The following is a 19396-nucleotide window of genomic DNA, read 5'->3' on the forward strand; positions in this document are numbered from 1 at the left end:
CACAAATGTTAATAAAGGTTAATAGATGCATAGAGTGATGGTGACTTATTGGCTTTCATTGGGTAGGTCCAGATGGAAGGACAGAATTCAGCCTTAACACTCCAGATAGAAATTAGGGCTCCTTAGAGCACAGAAAACTGCTGTCCCCAAATGCTCTGTATTCTGACAACTGTTTCACATGGGCAGAGGGAAAGCTCTTTGAGAACAGGGGACAGGAACGTTCCCACAGAAAATTGAGTGCCCTCAAATATAGTTGGGTTCAGCACAGTGGGAGGTAGATGGTATAAAGGTGGTCTGTTTCCAACTCCAGCGTGCACTGTGATCATCTGTGGTCTTGTTAAACTGCAGGTGTTGTGAGGGGCCAGGAGCCTGCATTTTTCTACAGCTTTCCCTAGGGGGGGAGAAATCAGTGCTGCCTGTCTGTGTGCCACACTGAGAAGTAAGGACATAAAAGAAATAAATGGCATGGATCAACTCACCCCTTCTTCATGACTGTACCATAAATGTGTGTTGTTTTTATTTTACAAATAGGAGAGCTGAGGCAGAGAACAGTAACTAATATAGCCAGCAGGCAGATTTAAAGACAGGCCTGTCTGACCTGTAATCCCTCTGCTAAGACAATCACTGGTAGAGCAGAACTTGAGCAGACAAGGGTTTCCTCCACCCTGCCACTTCCAAACTCTCCTCACTCTCCCACACCATTAGTCTGTGGGATCAAAATCACATAGGTTCTGAAGGTAGACAGTTAGCAAGGTGCCAGGCAGCCAGCCTGAGTTTAACTCCAGTTTTATTCAATTGCAAAAGACTATTCTTGACTGCCAAATATAGATGAAGACCCTGGTTATGTTTCATCCTTTCAAAAAGGTCATGAGAATACCAATCATTAGGAGTTGGCCAGAAGCAGAGATGCAGAATTTACCTTTTGGTCATCCAAGCTTGTCTTTGGCTTGTAATGACTATGTGGGTCTTTGCTTGCCTCCTGTGGGCTCTTAAAATGCTTCTCTTGTCTCCTCACAGACCACTTTGCAAACTGCACAGCAGGGAGGTTTATAACAGAGTAAGCTCAAAAGCCATGCCTGTTTCTCATCCCAAAAAATCTAACTGCAGACTCCTAACCACAGGGGAAAGAGGGTCTTGAGTTAATGCCTGCTCTACCTGCAGTCCTGGGGTTCTCTAGGGCTCCCACTGCAGATTTCCATCTAGCTCCAGAAACAAATGTATCAACTACCTGGTTTAGACAAAGATTCTTTTCCCTTGCTTCTTTCTGGGCCTCCTTGTTGGGCATGTCAGGCGTATCAGGAATGTAGAAGCCAACCAGAGGTAAAATGCTAAAATCAGGTTAATTTGAGAAAAACCTTACTTTAGTACAAAGACCACTTCCAAGAATGAAGAGGAGAGTTTCATAATGATATATGAGTAAGTGTCCATTCTCCAAGAAGTCATACCATTTCTAAATAAGTGTCTTCCAAACAACAGAGGATGACAGTACATGAGGGGAAAAGTAACAAAGAAAAGAGAAATAGGTAAACCCTCAAACATAGCTGGAGGCTGGAGATCCCTTTTCTCAGTATATGATTGAACTGGAAAGCCAGTCTGGAGACAAAAAAACCTAAACAACACTATCAACCAACTAGACATTTGTAACACTTATGAAATACTCCTTTCAACAATGAAGAATGAGCTTCTCTCAGCGTTCCTGGAACATTCACCAGAATACATAATAATCTGGTCACAGATTATGTCCTTAGATCATAATAAAATTATACTAGTAACCAGTAAGAGAAAGCCATTTGGGAAAATCACCAAATATTTGAAAATTAAACTAAACATTTCTAAATAACTCACTGAGTCTCAAGAGTAAACCTGAAGGAGAAAAAATCTGAAATGTTTGGACTGGATGAAAACAAAAATAAAATATCAAGAATGTGGAATGCAGTGCAGAGACTGCAATAAATAGCATCAGATGCTTACATTTAGATGTAAGAAAAACTTAAACTCGGGAACAAATATTTTCATATGGAGAAACAAGAGGGGGGAAAAAGTAAATTTAATTCAAAGTAAGATGAAGGAAATGGTGATGATTAAGGTGGAAATTTATACAACTGAAAACAGAAAAACAATAAGGAAAAAAAAGTAATGAAATCAGAAGCTGTTGATTCAAATACAGATTTAGTGAAATGGGCATTTACTTCCCTGCAGCTCTGATGCAGCAACAAAATGGACTTTCCAGAAGATTGGCAACTTTTCTACTTCCTTTCCCATCTCTTTCCTCCCTCCTACAGGGAATATATCTTAATGTCACTTTACCTTTTCTTTTCTTTTCTTTATGGTAGATTTTACTTTTGAAAGCAGTTTTTAAGTTCACAGCAAAATTAAGTAGAAAGTACAGAGATTTTTCATGTGTGTTTTTTTTTTCCCACTCCTATGTAGTACAGAGGATCAGGGCCTCATGCTTTTAAGTACAACACTTTAACCACTATTCCACCTGCCAAGTTGCTCCAGGCTCTCTTTTTCAGACAGGAAGAGAAAGACACAGAAAAAGGGAACGAAAGCACAGCACTGAGACTCACTCTAATGCAGTGGGGTCTGGGCTCTGACCTGGGTTGTGAGCTTTGCAAAACAGGTGCACTATCCAGATGAACCATTTTGCTAGCCCACCACTATTCTTTTTACTATCTCCATCGTCTTGCTTTTGACAGCACACAGCATTCTCAGATTGGCTTTTTTCATTTAGTAACATGCATTTGTTTCCTCTATGTTTTCTCTTGGGTTGACAGTTCACTCTCTTAAGCACTGAATCATAATTCCACTGTCTGGATGTACCACAGTTTATTCTATTCACTTATTGAAGGAAGTCTTGTATATAACAAAATTTGACAGTTATAAAGAAAAATATTGTAAATATCTGGTAAAAATCTGTCCATGAAAAGAAAATCAATGAAATTAACAACCCCCTAGCAAGTCTGATCAAGAAAAAAAGAGAGAAAAAGACAAAGAAATAATCACAAATATCTGAAGTGCAAAAGGGGCTGTCACTACAAGAGCCACAGACACTAAAATGATAATAAGGGAATATTATTATCAACTCCATGTTCATAAATTCAACAGTTTGGGTAAAACAATAAATTACTTTGAAAGGTATTAAATACCAAAACTCTCTCAAAAATATATAAAAACCTCAATTCTATATATTAAAAAATTGAGTGTATTGTTAACCCTGCCATCAAAAAAAAAAAAAAGGAAGCTTAAGACACAAATGACTTTGCTGGCAAATTCTCCCAAATCTTTAAAAAAAGAAATCAATTTTGAATAATATCCTCCAGATAACAGAAGAGGAGGGAATATTTCTCAACTCAAATTATGAAGTCAATGTTATTGTAATACCTAAACTACACAGAGATGTTACTATATAACTGAAGGAACCCCCCCCCGAAATACTAATAAAATTCAACAATGCATAAAATACAAAGTATATAAGAAGAATATCATGACCAGAGGAGTTTATCCCAGGATCTTTTTTCCCATTGATTTATCATTCAAAATCAATGGGAAAAAAGACCAACTGATATGATTCATTTTATTAGCAAATCTTGACAGAGAAAAGACATTCAATAAAATTCCACATTCATTATTGATTTTTTTAAAAAAAAACTCAGCAAACTAAGAATAGAAGAAAAATTTCTTAAACAAATAAAGGAAATCTACAAAAAACCCTACAACTAATAAACTCAATGATGAAAAAGTGGTTCTCCCTAATACTGACAACCAGGCAGGGCTCTGTTTTCTCATCATCTTATTAAACACCATGTGGGATTGTGGATAAAGCTAATAAGGCAAGTAAAATAAATGAAATCAGAAGTCAGGAGACAGCTCACCCAATATAACACACACACACACCTTACCATGCACAAGGATCTGGGTTAAATCTCCTGGCTGTTATATGGGTGCACCTGCACTTGGAAAGCTTAATGAGTGCTCAAGTAGTGCTGGGTTGTGTTTCTCTCTGTGTGTGTCCTTCCTCTCTCTTTCTCTCTCTCTCCCTTCCTCTCTCTCTCTCTCAAAAAAAAAATAACAGTTCACGGAAGTGGGAAGGTACTGCAGCAGGTTAAACATACATGGTGCAAAGCGCAAGGACCGGTGTAAGGATCCGGGTTCGAGCCCCCAGCTCCCCACCTGCAGGGGAGTAGCTTCACAGGCGGTGAAGCAGGTCTACAGGTGTCTGTCTTTCTCTCCCCCTCTCTGTCTTCCCCTCCTCTCTCCATTTCTCTCTGTCCTATCAAACAATACCAACAATAATGACTACAACAATAAAGGGCAACAAAAGGAAATTAAAAAATTAAAGACAAAAAAAGAGTTCATGAGGAGCAGAGAAATCATGCAGACACAGAGTCCCAGTGATAAACCTGTCACCAAGTTAACTAGTCAACAAAAGCATACAGACTAGAAAATGGCCCTGTTCACACATAACATGATCATCTATGTAGAAAACCTTATAAAATCTACAAAAGGCTCCTAGAAATAACTGAGTTAAAATAGTAATAATGCAAAAGTAAATCATAATCCTATAAGCAGTGAACAAATGGAATATGAAATTTCAGAAATACTATTTACAACATCATCATAGAAATAACATTTAAATGAATCTAATAAAATATTTGAAGAATATAAATGGTAAAGTCTATAAAACACTGATGAAAGAAATCAAAGGAGGTCTAAATAAATAGAAATAAATGTTTTCATGGGCTGGAAGATTCATATTGTTCAGATGTTAATTCTCTACAACTTGTTCTATAGATTTAGTGCAAAGTCAAAATTCCAGCAGACACTTTTTTCTTTTATTTTTAAGTATTGTTTATTGTCATTGGGTTATTGATGGGGCTTAGCTGCCTAGCTAAACCTACCACTCTTGGTGGCTATTTATTGTGTTCTTTTTATTTGCTAGAATAGAGAGTAATTGAGAGGGAAGAGAGAGATAAAGAGGGAGAAAGAGAGACACCTGCAGCACTGTTTCACCACACATGAAGATTCTCCCATGTAAGCGAGGACCTGAGGATTGACGTGGGTCCTCGTGCATATAATATGTGCACATTACTTGGTGTGCCACTGCCAGACCTCAGCCCTATTTCCACCCCCACCAGACACATTTTTAGGTAGATCAACTGAATATAAAACCTATATGAAAAGTCAAAGGATTTAGAACAATCAACTCCTTTCTTTTAAAAGGAGAACAAAGAGAAATCTGCTTTGTTTCAAGACTATTTTAAAATACATAGTAATTAAGGTGGTGTATTAGTAGAGAAAGGGAAGATATATATTATAGACAAGTGGAACAGAATAGACAATCCATACAGTTAAACAAAGAAAGTATGGTCATTTTAATAAGTAGTGCTGGAACAAATAAACATTCATATTGAGCACTCACTATGTGTTAAACACAATGTTCAGCACTTTCCATGCACTGTCATAAGTGAAATATAAAATATATTGTAAATATTATTAATGTTTTCAAAGCTCAGATAGGTACATGAGACTATAAACACTGTCAGAATGTGATAGAGCCAGATTTCAATTTAAAAAAATCTAGTGGTAGAGATAGAATTCTAATTCTAATTTGGCACAGTAGCCAAATGGACAGGAAAGTAAGCTGACTGTCTCTGAGATTCATTTTTCTCAAAATGTGAAATATTGATTCTTACCACAGTTAATGCAAGACTTAAGAAAGAGAACATAGAAGGCAGGATAGGTAGCATGATGGTTATACAAAAGACTTTCATACCTTAGGCACCAGCAGTCTAAGATTCAACCCCCTATACCATCATAAGGCAGAACTGAGCAGTGCTCAGTAAAACAGAGTGCTCAGAGAATGATATGTGTTCAATAAATGTTAATTCCGATCCTACCCAGCAGGCCAGAATTCGGTAGCTGGTGCTGAGAGAAAAACTCTTGATTGTATTCTTGCCCTGGGACTGTGTCAGTGGCAACTATCATTCAATGGGGTTAGAAAGAACAAAACAAAACAAAAATGTTAATTCTACCTTCTTTCACCCCTTACTGCCTATCACTAGATTTGGCATACACAGGCTGTTTTTTAGCTTGTGGTTAGCATGATGCTTCCTAAGAGCCCTCAAACATTGTTGAAGTTGTGATAATAGCTTCCACCAGTCACGTAAATATCAGTCCATATTTGTGCCTCATTCAGAGAAGGGACCTCAGGACCTGTGTCTGAGGACCCAGAAATAACCCCCAAGGTTGAGTTGCCTTCAACATCATGATGAATAAAGTATGAAACAAAGAAACCATTTCTCCATAATAACTCAAATTGAATCCTCCTTTATGATGTCTAGCAGATTTCTCTATGCCAGGAGATCTCCCCTATATCAAAGCCACCCCCTTTAGTCATTCATCTATCCCCTGTTCCTTTATTCACTGTATAGAAACTGCCTTAGTTAGGACACAATGCCTGACACAGAAATATTTCCTGTCCCTGTATAGGAGTAACTCTACTTGCCATGTACTATGGCTCTCATATTCCTTTTGAATGCCTTTACCATGTTTGGGGAGAATTTCTGCCTTTCCAAGGCAGAAGTTAGAGACTCATTTTCCCAGAATCCTTTGCATTCATGCCAAAGGCATGTGACATAGACTCAACCGAAAAGACTGGGTCCTGTGATACTGCTGTTCGGAAGTGAGAGATTAAAGACATAGACACCTAAAGAATCTTGTCCTAGGGGCTGGGTGGTGGCTCACCTGGTTGAGTGCACATGTTACAATGCACAAGGACCTGGGTTTGAGCCCCCAGTCCCCACCTTCAGGGGGAAAGCTTTGCAAGTGGTGAAGCATTGTTGCAGGTGTCTCTCTGCCTCTCTCTCTTTACCCCCTCTTTCCTCTCAGTTTCTGCTATCTCTATTCAATAAAAAAATAAAGACATAGGGGGAAAGAATCTTTTTCTATAAAGGGTTTCTGGTTCTCAAAGGAAACAGAAACTATTGGGGCCAAGTGGTGTCGAAATTGGTTGAGCTCATAAGCTCAACTGCAGGGAGGGAAGCTTCACAAGTGGCGAAGCAGGGCTGAAGGTATCTATCTCTCTTTTCCTTCTCCATTTCTATCTCTATTTGATAAATGATACATCAATAAAAAAGAAAAGAAAAAGAAAACAGACTATTTAAATGATGAGAGTGGATTCTGTCAGTGGTAGTTAAGAACCCTGGGAGGAAAACTAGTAAAAGCAGTCAGCTATGAAACAGAACTACAGTGCTTTAAGAAGCAGATGTCAGGGTACTGATGAAAACGATAGTCCTCCTATGAGGCACTGGAGGAGAGCAGTCATGGGCACAGCTTATGGGATCACAGTCCTGATTCAAACTCCAGCTCTGTGACTAGAAAGCTGTGTGATGTTAACTCAGTTGCTACAACTCTCTCAGCCTTAGTTTACTTTACTTTGAAATAGCATTAATAATATCTGACTCATGCTAGTGTTATGATAAGAGAATAATCTTTGTAAAGCAAATACTTAGCATGGTAAATACTTACTAAATGACAATTATTATCAGCACCTAGCTGACATTAGTGTGAGGAAGTTGGGAAGGAATCTCAGAGAAGAGGCCATTTAAGCTGGACATTAAAGAGTGTGCCATTAGAGGCCAGGCAGTGGTGCACCCAATCAAACACACACAATACCACATGGAAAGAACCTGTGTTCAAGCCCCTACTCCCCACCTTCAGGGTGGTATGCTTCACAAAGAGTGAGGCAAGTCTTCTCTCCTTCTCCATCTCAATTTTTCTCTGTCCTGTCAAATAAAATGGGAAAACAGCAAAAAAAAAAAAAAAAAAAAAAATGGCTACCAGGAATAGTGAATTCATAATGCAGGCACTGAGCCCAGCCAAAACCCTGGAGGCAATATAAATAAATAAATAAATAATCACAATCAACACACCATTGCACTGAACTGCCTGGAAGGGGAATTACACATTAATGAAACAATTAAAATACAGAACGTTAAAATACAGAACATGAATCCCTAAAGAAAGATAAGGTTTAGAACATGAATCCTCAAAGAAAGATACTTAATGAAGGAAATCAGACACAAAAGAATTGATCCTATATAATTGATCCTAAGGACTTGTCTGGGTCCTTACCAAACTCTCTGGAGGGAGTTCCCCCTAACACTCACCACTGTCTTCCCAGACTCCAGTGTCTGGCACACAGTAGGTGTCCTATAAAATGTTCATGGAATGGACCCATGGTCAGAGAAGCCAGGAGCAGCTGGGGCAGTCAGATAGAAGGCTAGTTTCTGTTGAGCCATTTCAGAGGAGAGATGCTTACCAGAACAGAGGCTTCTGGGATAACTATATGTTTGTCATAAATCTCAACTCTGTTTGGCCATGTTTGACCAGTCTGTCTTTCTTTGAATTAATTCAAAATTGGATGGGAGGAAAAGATATTTGTCTAAGTGACTCCGAGTTAACAAGCTGTAATGATGCACTAGGAACTGTGGAGCTGGGAGCAATTAATTTGTGGGGTGAGCTGAGTAGAAGTCAAAAAGTAACTGCTGGATGTTGGTCAGAGTTGTCAAGGGATGGAGGCAAGAGGATTCTGGGTTTTGTCAGAGATGCTAAGGTTCTATATTACTTTTTTTTTTAAATAAACTTCATTGAAGTATAATTGCTATACAATATAAAACACCCATATTGTCTGTACAATTTGGAATTTGACATTGGATACAACCATGTAACCACTACCAAGGTCAAGACAAAGAATTTCCTAATCCTCTAGAAATTATCTCCATGCCTATTTGTAGTCAATTCTCCTGGCTTCTGCCCTGGACATCAAAGAATTTCATCCTGATAATGAGTGATAATTGATATAGTTAGCAGTCCCAAACTATTTTCTCTTTGCTAGATCTGGTCAGAGTTATTACACTGGACTGCTTTGACAATCCTACCAGGCAGATTTTATTATAACTAGGACCCTTCTAAACCTGAAAAAACTGAGACTCAAAGATGTTAAATGATGTCCTCAGTGTTACAGAGCTCAAAAGTAATGGATCTGTGGTACAAACCCTTATACTCTTAGCCCTCTCACATCTCCTCAAGCATTATATTATGCTGTCAAACTTGTTCCAGGGTCTGTGTCCTCAGTCAGAAAACACAGTCTCTTATGAGGGTGACTGATAGGCAGGCTAGAGAGGGCAGAGCCTGTGGGGCTCTAAGCATGTGTCTGTTATGTCATAAGTACCCTAGACTCCTGTCTATTGTAACTTTTGTTTGTTTTTGTTATTGCTAGGGTTTAGCCACTCCAGACCAACTTTATCTCAAACAGAGACAGAGAAAGAGAGGGAAAGGCACCACCACCCTGTAGTTTCCTCCTGTGTGGTGGGAGCAGGGCTGGCACCTGGGTTGCATGCAAAATAAAACAGACACAGTATCCAGATGAGCTGTCCAGCTGGTCCTTAGCAATTGTTATTAAGACATAATATGAGGATGGGGACAGAGTCAAGATGGCTTCAGGAAGACAGCACCTAAGTTGACTTCAAGTTTTGGCATCTCTAAATGGAAGCAGGGTTTCCGGGCCAATAGGAGAGGAGGGGACAAAGAGGAACCATGGTGGAAAATTATAACCTATTAATGAATTGACAAAAGGGTGCTGAAAAGGACAAAGGAGAGCTGAGCAGTGAGTCTCTCATTGCACTCCAAACCCATCCCCCAGGCCAGAGGTGGCTTAGTTGGGAAACAGGAGCAGCTAGAGAGAAAGAGCCCCCCATCCCCACCCTTCCTGGAGTCAAATACATCAAGCAAGATTCCAAAGTTAAATCTTTTGTCAGAATGCAGGGGGGATCCATGTGACCTTGCCTGACTGGATCTTAACTACAAATAGTCTCAAGTAATCTGACAGGCTGATAGATCTGCCTACTGAAGCAATCGGGCAAAGTTTCAAAGTTTCATCAAACCAACACACTCCCCAACTGTGAGCATATATATGTCCTGATAATTTGTGAATTCCTTCCCTTGTTCTCTGTGTATACTACATCTGTTGGCTGCAGTTGGCTGCCCATTTTTTCTATTTTATTTGTTGTTGTTTTTATTGTTGTAAAAAATATTTATTCCCTTTTGTTGCCCTTGTTGTTTTATTGTTGTAGTTATTGTTGTTGGATAGGACAGAGAGAAATGGAGAGAGGAGGGGAAGACAGAGAGGGGGAGAGAAAGAGAGACACCTGAAGGCCTGCTTCACTGCCTATGAAGTGACTCCTCTGCAGGTAGGGAGCCGGGGCTTGAACCGGGTTCCTTACTTGGGTCCTTGCGTTTTGCACCACCTGCTATTAACCCGCTGTGCTACTGCCCAACTCCAGTTGTTGACTGTTTTGTTTTGTTTTTGAGGGTGGAGTTTTTTGTTTGTTTGCTTGGTTGGTTAAGTTTGGTTTCACTTTGCTTTTTTTTTTTTTTCTTAAATATAACTGCTTCAGTCATCTATTCCCCACTTCAATTTGGATCTTAACTACAAACAGTCCCAAGGAATTTGTCAGGATGATATGTCTGCCTACTGAAACAATCAGGCAAGCTTCAAACCAATACCCTCCCCAACTGTGAGCATATATATATTTGGTTAGCTTGTTAATTCCTTTCCTGATTCTCTGTGTATATTCCTTCTTTTGGCTTTAGTTGGCTGCCCTTTTTGTTGTTGTTTTTATTGCTGTATTTTTGTTTTTGTTTTTATTTTGGGTGGGTTGGTTTGGTTTTGCTTTTTTTTTTTTTCTGTTGTTTGTTTGGTTTCATAGCTATTTCAGTCATCTATTCCCCACTTCAATTTGAACACAAGAGACCCTTCCTCTCATCTTTCTTTCTTTTTTAATTTTTATTTATAAAAAGGAAACACTGACAAAAACCATAGGATAAGAGGGGTATAATTCCACACAGTTCCAACCACCACTTTCCTACTCTTTAACTCTCTGGGAGTATGGACCCAAGGTCTCACCATTAGAACAACAGTTCCAGCCACTCCAGAGACAGACAACATGTGACTGGCTTCTGGAGACCAGGAACCAATAGACCAGAGGTCACCCCACACCATACCTAAACAGCAATAGCCAGGACACAAATTACAAAAGATATCAATCAAATAAATGAATAAAAGCACTGTAGCAATAAACCAAGAAAGAAGCCCAAAAAATAAATCCCAATAAGCTAGAAGCAACTAAGAATAAAGAAAATATTCAAACATTAATTGATACATTAATCACAAGTAAGGAAAGATTTTGAGGGAAATACTATCAGAAATGGGAAACAACAAATGAGACTCTGAAGGAAGACACAAACTATCTCAAGGTAATTAGAGAACTGAAAGCCAAAATAGTTTAGTTAAGAAGCCAACTAGCAGAACAAACTAATACTGTAACTGAGCATGGTAACAAAGTAAGAAAAAGAAAAAGAAAGAAAGGAAGGAAGTGAAGACAAAATAGCTGAACTAAGGAATAAAACTGAGGGAAGGGAGAGCAGAATAACAGCAGCAGAAAACAGAATTAGCTAGATTGAGGATAAATTAGAGAACACTAAGAAAGATGTAAGAAAGGTAAAAAATAGATTAAGAGACACTGAAAACAACAGAGACATATGGGTTGACACCAAAAGAAGTAATATATGCATTATTGACTTCTGGGGGGGGGAGTGAAAGCGTACTAAAGGAGATAATAGAAGAGAACTTCTCTGCTCTCAACAACAGAAATGACATAAAGATTCAAGAAGCTCAGAGAGTCCCAAACAGAACTGACCCAGACCTAAACACACCAAGATACATTATATTTAGTAAAAGGCAAAAGATTTATGCAATCTGAAGAGAAACCAGAGTATGATACATTATATTTAGAATGAAAAGAAGTAAGGATAAAAAAAAATGATTCTGAGGGTTGCAAAAACAGAGAGGAAGTCTAAACTCATCAGATTAAGAAGGGACTAGAAAAGCTGAAAAGGGGGAAGAGATTCACTTAATGATGGTCTTTTTGGTCAATACTAGGCCACCGGATCATATGGAGCCCTACTCAGAGGACCCTTGGATTCCCACATAGATATTATGGGCTTCTAATAGATCCCTCTCTCCACCATCACTTATCACTTCCATCAGGAACATCATCAGCTCTCTTGTGGATCTCTCCAGGACCTTGCCCTTATGATACAGCAGCAATGATAGGGACTGCCCCATACTCTGAAGGGAAGCTGGGTCATCCTGCTGTGCCACTTGAGGAAGACTGGTCCTGAAATGAGTGCAGCCTAGAATATTCCTAGCTGTGATCATGGGCATTGATCTCAGACAGGGGCTGGGAGATTACACAGGCTTCTGTGCTAAATGTGAAATATAGATGAGTTCTAGCTCATATTGATGGAGTAACTAGTTAATTGTTTTCATATACTTTCTTCGAGTTTGGGAGCTACTTTTTGCCCTACTCCAGCTTTCTAGCCCTATTCTCAACTCTGACTATGTCTTCCTAGACAAAATTTTTAGTCTACCTGCATGTCAGCTATCAAACTCAAACAAAAATCACTAAAGTCATGGGAACCTAGGAATATACCTAAAATAGATTTTATAGCTTCTCTTCATCCTAAGATCCCTATTCTCATCTTCTATATTGTTACTTTTTGGTTCCTGTTTATTGTTCAGGTTTTTTTTTTCTTGCTTTGTTTCTTGCCACCTTTCAGCCAATAAGTTGCAGATGCTATTATGACTTCATCCTGACTTCCCTGGCCAGACAACCTCACCAATGTGTTCCAGTCCTCACCTCTCCAGAGCCCTACCCTACTAGAGAAAGACAAAAACAGATTGGAGGTACGGACCAACCTGCCAACACCCATGTCCAGTGGAGAAGTGATTACAGAAGCCAGAACTCCAACCTCCTGCAACCCCAAAAGAATGCTTGTCCATACGCCCAAAGTAGGAGAAATGTTAGGAGAAGATGACCAGAGGGCTCTGAACTCCAATTTTATCAAGACCTGGAGAGGGAAGAGAGAGAGAGAGAGAGAGAGAGAGAGAGAAAAGGAAGGACATTTGGAAGTAGCAACAGGTGTAGGTATGATTTAGAAAGGAAACGAAGGCCAGGCCATAGAAAAAGGAAATATATATATATCATTATATAAATAATAGTCAACCCATATTTGCAACCTTGGAAGAACTGTTGCAGTTTCCAATGAAGGGAATATGGACACAGAACTCTGGAAAAGTTGGGAAAGGTGTGGAATTATAGCCCTGTGTCTCATGTAAATCAATATTAAATCACTAATAGTAAAAAAAATAAAATAAAAAGGAAGAAAGAAAGAATATGATGATATTAAAAGTAATCTGTTCTTCCAACACAAGTTTACCTTGCACCAGGGCACTGGGAATGCAGTTGGGGGTGAAGGTGGGGAAGGGATGACAAGGGTCCCCAAACACACCAGAACTTGCTATTCACTAAGTGAGGGCGACAGTATTCAACAACTATGTGTCCTAACAGTAAACCAATTATGTTGAAAAAAAAAAAAAAGGCTGGGGAAAGCAATGCTCCAAAATGCTAATAACAATTACCTTTGGGTGACAGGACAATGGATGGTTTTTTTCCCCTTTCATGCTTCTCTACACTTTATATTTTCTTTCTAAGGCAATAATGTCCACAAAAAAAATAATAATGATGATTAGAAATGATAATGGCCCATGAGCCAGAATAGCAGAACCTATGGGCATGTCCCCAACTCTGCCCTTTTCGCTTCCGCAAATGTACTGTCACACTTAGTCCCTGGCGGGGGCAGAGAATCCTACTCCACAACAGAAGCTCTTCTCTAGCACCATGTGGCCTCAGTGTGAGTCAACCACAGTTCAGGTACTGTCCCCACCTCCACTTCTGTCGACTTTTCTCCACCTCTTGACATTCAATTTCACCCAGAAAAAAAAAAACAATAATAATGAGGCATGGGGTCTAAACTGGAATGGATAAATGACATTCCTATTCATTATTTAATCTGCTCTCAGACTTGAATGAACACTTGCAGGGTAATTACTGCACAACTCCCAAATTTATTTCTAGGAATCAGTCCCCGGTGGCATGCACAGAAAGTAACAGCACCATCCAATATTTACGAAGCGACATTCCCCGAATGTATCAGCCCAAGAAAGAGCCTGAGAAAGCCTCCCCCAGTAAGAGGAAACACTATTTGCTTGTTTTGGGTGTACACAAACAAATAAAACCATACACACAACACACACAGGCTGATTTCGGTCCTCTATTAGCCTGACTCCTACAAGTGGAGGATCAGTTTTCCAGCATGGACTCCCCAAAACCAGAGCAAGGAGGCCCTGTATTCACAGACTCACAGGACAGGCATGCTCTGAAGGAAGCAAACCAGTCAAGTAAACATACCAGGATACATATCTGCACAGCAAGTGAACAGGTAATCTAAAAAACATGACAGACAAACATCAACTAAGTGTACATGAATCAAAATCAGAAACTTCTGATCCTGGAAAGAGTCCATTAAGAAAATTAAAAGGCAAATCTCAAACTGGGAGAAAGTATTTAAAATACATATATGTGGCAAAGGGTTTGTAACCAGAGTGTGTAATGAACACTTGCAAACCAGTAAGACAAAAACTAAGTAATAAAATGAAAAAAAAAAAGCTATAGAAGTGATTAACACACATGTAAAAAGATCCCTGACATTTTAGTTGACAGGAATGTGAAAACAGAAATCACTGTGCAGCCACTAAAATGTTACAAGTCATTAAAAAAAAACACTTGGTGACACCCATCATCAGTAGAGATGCGAAGCAGTTAGAACCCTCACACATTGCTGGTGAAACATAAAATGCTAAGTTCACTGTGGAAAACACTTTAGCAGTTTATTATAAAAGTAAATAGATATCTTGCAATGATAAAGCAATTCTATTCCCCAAGTATTTGTGCATTAGAAAGAAAATCAAAACTTGTACATGTATGTGCAGATGATTTTACTCAAGTTAGCCAATAAATACAAATGACCCAAATCTCAATCAGCAGGTGAAATGGATGAACAGTATGAGGTCTACTCATGCTATGAACACCACTTAGTAATATCAGTAAAAAGGAATGAAATACTGACATGAGTGATAACATGGGCTGTACTGCAAAACAAAATGCTGAGCAAAAACAGCCATATAGGAAATAGCCCAAATGATGTCCTCCTCCACCCCCACCCTGGTGCCCCCCACCTTTCTTTTTTCTTCCTCTTCTCTCTCCAAGTCTTGATGGAATTGGAGCTCAGAGCCACCCTCTGGTCATCTTCTCCTAACATTTACCCCTCTGGGAGTATGAACCAAAATTCTTTAAGGGGTGCAGAAGGTGGGTGTTCTGTCTTCTGTAATTGCATCTCTGCTGGACATAGGCATTGACAGGTTGATCCATACCCCCAGCCTGTTTCTGTCTTTCCCTAGTGGGGTAGGGCTCTGGGGAGGTGAAGTCCTGGAGCACATTGGTGAGGTCATGTGCCCAGTGAGTTTAGGATGAAAATTGTAATAGCATCTGCAACATGGTGGCTGAAATGAAGTAAGATATAAAGCAGGTCAAAATGTCTAATGAACAGGAACCACAAATTAGGAATAGAGCAGACAGGAATAGGAATTTTAGGGTGGATAGAAGCTAGAATGTCTATTTTAAGTATGTTCCTAGGAGCCCAAGACTGTGGTAATATTTGCTAAAAGGTTGATAGCTAACATGGAGGTGAACTAAAAATATTGCCTGGGAAGATGGTGTCAGAGTTGACAATACGACTAGAAATCCAGAATGTTTTATATTTTGATTGAGGTAGTAGTTTCAAGAGTTGTTTACAGACTGGGGAGCTAGCACAGTAGTTGTGCATAAAGGCTTTTATGCCTGAGGTGCCAAAGATTCCAAGTTCAATCCTCAGTACCACCAAAAGACTGAGTTTATCAGTGCTCTAAAAAACAAAAGTTATTTACATTTGTCAAAACTCATCAAACTAAAACTGTATGACTAAAATGTACTTTTAAGTGCATCACATCTAATGTCAGGGGAGGCTCAAGTGATGGATTTTTGTGGGGGAACCTAATTTTTTTTTTTTGCAGGCAGGCTTCCTGACCCCTCCTGTGCATATGAAACAAAGTTGTCTTCTGGCAGACGCTGCCCTGCAGACTAAGACAGTGACCTGGGTACTCCCTTCCCTTCCCCTCTGGATATCTCTCTTCAGATCTGTGGCCAGTTAGATAGATAAAAGTCAATTAGATAGGAAAAAAATTATTGGGCCAGTGTTGTGATCTTAGTCTCTCTCTCTGCAAAAATGAAGCTGTGAAGTCACTTCAAGGCCCCAGTTCTGAGACAGATGATAGACAGATATCAACATACAGATATAAATTGATTGACATTAATTAAAATAAAAACTAACTCTCTATTTCAATATATTATAAATTTGAAGACCAGTGTCCTCTAAGAAAATTCTAGAAATAGATCACATGCATACCTCAATGCTCCTCAAGAGCATCCAGTCTCCACCTGTGAGCATGTACTGAAGGCCATTAAGTGATGTGGCAAAACAGTGAAGAACACACTTTAAGGATTAAATGATTCTGAATCCAAATTCTGCTTAGAACTATGCTGAGGGTTGGCAAAATAGCTCATTTGGATAGTGTGATGCTTTGCTATGTACATGAAGGAAGCTTCAATGCTGGTGTGTGTGTGTGTGTGTGTGTGTGTGTGTGTGTGTGTGTGTGTGTGTGTATGTGTGTGTGTATGTGTGTGTGTGTGTTCGCTGTGCCTTTAATTTGCATGACCCCAGCTTGTACTGTGAGGTCACAAGTAGCAGAATGTCAAAAGCTGGTGGGCGGGGTGGTCCAAATTATTGACACCACTCAGTGCTGTGCCTGCCATACCTGGGTGTCTATCTTCAAACCCTTATTTGAGGAAATTAAGAGACCCTTTGGCTTGTTTTATTTTGTTTTGTTTTTATTGCCACTTAAGGTTATTGCCTTTATTTGGTTCTCAATTTTGGTTAACTTCAATCCAAAATGGTTTTAATTGAAACAAGTCTGTCTCAGCAAAGCTGCACATTTAAAGTGCAAATCTGTAAAGGCTCGAAAGGGCTCCACAAGCTGCTTCAGGAAGAGAAAGAAGCTCAAGATGCCTGGAACATGATGAGCAGGGAACATAGGAGAGGCTGGTATGTAGGCAGGTGGATGGGGATGAGATAACTGTGAGCCTGCAGTTGGTATTGACGGTTTGGGTTTCTGTGCAAAAACCAATGGGAAGCAGCTGAAGGGATTAAGCCCTGCAGCAACTGACAGGTTGGGCTTTTGAAACCTATTCCATCTGCTCTGTGGACCACCAACTGGAGGGAGTTAAGGGGACAAGCCAGGAGGATCCTCAGGATCCAGGTGCCTCAACGAAGCCAACTCTCATTTTCCATGCAGTGTTGGGACTCATCTAGAGCCTCCTTTACAGCTTCTTATACATACAGACATTCCAAACCCAGGCTCAGTGTGGGACAAAGGAGGGGTGTTAAAATCTGGAGCAGGCACACCCCACATGGGCACCATCCTTGGCACTCCCCTCTCACACACCTCCTACCCTCGCACATCAATTATTGCTGGTGAAAGACAGCCCCACGGCCTCTGGGGCTTCTAATTTTTCAGGGGAGGCTCAAGCGATGGATTTTTGTGGGGGAACCTAATTTTTTTGCAGGCAGGCTTCCTGACCCCTCCTGTGCATATGAGACATAGTTGTCTTCTGGCAGACACTGCCCTACAGACTAAGACCGTGACCTGGGTGCTCCCTTCCCTTCCCTTCCCCTCTGGACGTCTCTCTCCAGATCTGTGGCCAACATGGAAGACAGATATCCTACCACAGGAGGCAGCTAAATGTCATGGTGGGTTCTTTGAGCTCTGCGGCTCCAGGGTTCCAATTAGCTCACGGGATTGATCTCTGGCCCTTTTAAAGCACATTTTTCTCCTCCTTTTATTGGATGGGCAGGCGAATTTTAGAAAATGAACTCAAGGGAGAAACTGGAGTTTCCTTTTGAAGTTCCAGAGGCCCTCTGAAAGTCTGGGGATGTGCAGGGGCACACGAACTGGCCCCCCACCTCACACACACTCTCTCATCCTGAGATTGTGTCTTCACAGAACGGTCATTAGCAGCCTTGCTCTTCTCGCCCTGCAAGGCCCCTGAAGGCAGTTGGCTGCAGATGAGAGATCACTTCGCTTGGAGCTACTTCTTAATCTCTGGCAACTGCCTTTGATGCCCGTCTGCTCCAGCCACGGTCTGCTAACTCTCTTCTTCTCAATTTATTATCAGAACTTAGAAATGTGGACTCTAAGAAGAGCTTAATTCAGTTCTGCAGAGAGATGAAGAGGTGAACCACATTCCATGAGGAGAGACCAGATGTTGGCAAACTACAGTTTACTGACCAAATTGGCCCCACGATCCTACCTGATTTTCTAAGTAAAGTTTTACTGGCACAGGGGCATGCCAATTTGTTTCATCCATGGCTGATTTTCTGCTACAGAGTTGTGTAGTTGTAACAGAGATGGCAAGGCCTGAAATATTTATTGCCTGACCCTTTTCAGGACACGTTAGTTCAGTTAGAGAATAAACAATAAGCATGTAGGAAGCCCAGGGTTTGGGGGTGGGGATTCCATATTGACTGCTGAGTGTAACAGTTGAAATCATGCCTCACACAATGCTCAGGTCATGAAGACAATCCCATCAAGCTCCAGCATGCTTTACAAAAATGACAGCTCATCTTGCAAAAGTAACAATTCTAACAAAATATATGTACAGACCAAAGACTGCAGTCTTTGTGATGCTGGCACATTTTATTCCCTATAATTTATGACTCTCAAACCCTAGAATAAATAGGGAAGGGGACCAAAAATGAAATCACAAAAAGGCTATAAAAGCCCCACCTGCCTTGGGTCATGATCTCGAAAGCCCACCCCTACATGTCTGGAGTGCACTGTCGCTTGCTTAATAAATTGATTACTTCCCTCCCTTGACCACTGAGATTTGTTTAATTTTTTGCCATTTCACTTCTGACTAACTTCCGTTGGCCCCTAAGACCACCTCCCCACAACAGAACTAATAAAACACACCTCAGTGAATTGTTGCAAGGACGTGAGCAGGAATAAATGCAATTAACTCAGTGGCCCAGGGTGTGGTGCAATAATGAGAGCTTTGGACTTAAAAGCATGAGGTCCTCAGTTTGATCCCTGCCCTGGCATGACAGATGTCAGAGTGACACTGGGTGTTTCTCTCCATCTCTCTCTCTCTCTCTCTCTCTCATCAATGAGCAGATCTTTAATAGGTATCGAGCAGTGGCACACTCTAGTTCGGTGCACACATTACCATATGCAAGGACCTGGGTTCAAGTCACCAGTCCTCACCTGCAGGGGGAAGCT

The 19396-nt window shown here is 40.3% G+C and overlaps 1 long non-coding RNA gene across 2 annotated transcripts in view; it reads right to left on the reverse strand.

Annotated features, from left to right (window-relative positions):
* The window catches only part of LOC132536755 (uncharacterized), a 187362-nt gene extending 179090 nt beyond the window's left edge, over window positions 1-8272 (reverse strand). For both annotated transcript variants that reach the window (XR_009548269.1, XR_009548270.1), the window contains exon 1: window positions 8172-8272. This is a non-coding gene — a long non-coding RNA (uncharacterized LOC132536755). The remainder of the gene's footprint in view (window positions 1-8171) is intronic.
* Between the last annotated feature and the right edge of the window lie 11124 nt (window positions 8273-19396).

Source organism: Erinaceus europaeus, chromosome 1 (assembly GCF_950295315.1).
Source record: "Erinaceus europaeus chromosome 1, mEriEur2.1, whole genome shotgun sequence".
NCBI lineage: Eukaryota > Metazoa > Chordata > Mammalia > Eulipotyphla > Erinaceidae > Erinaceus > Erinaceus europaeus.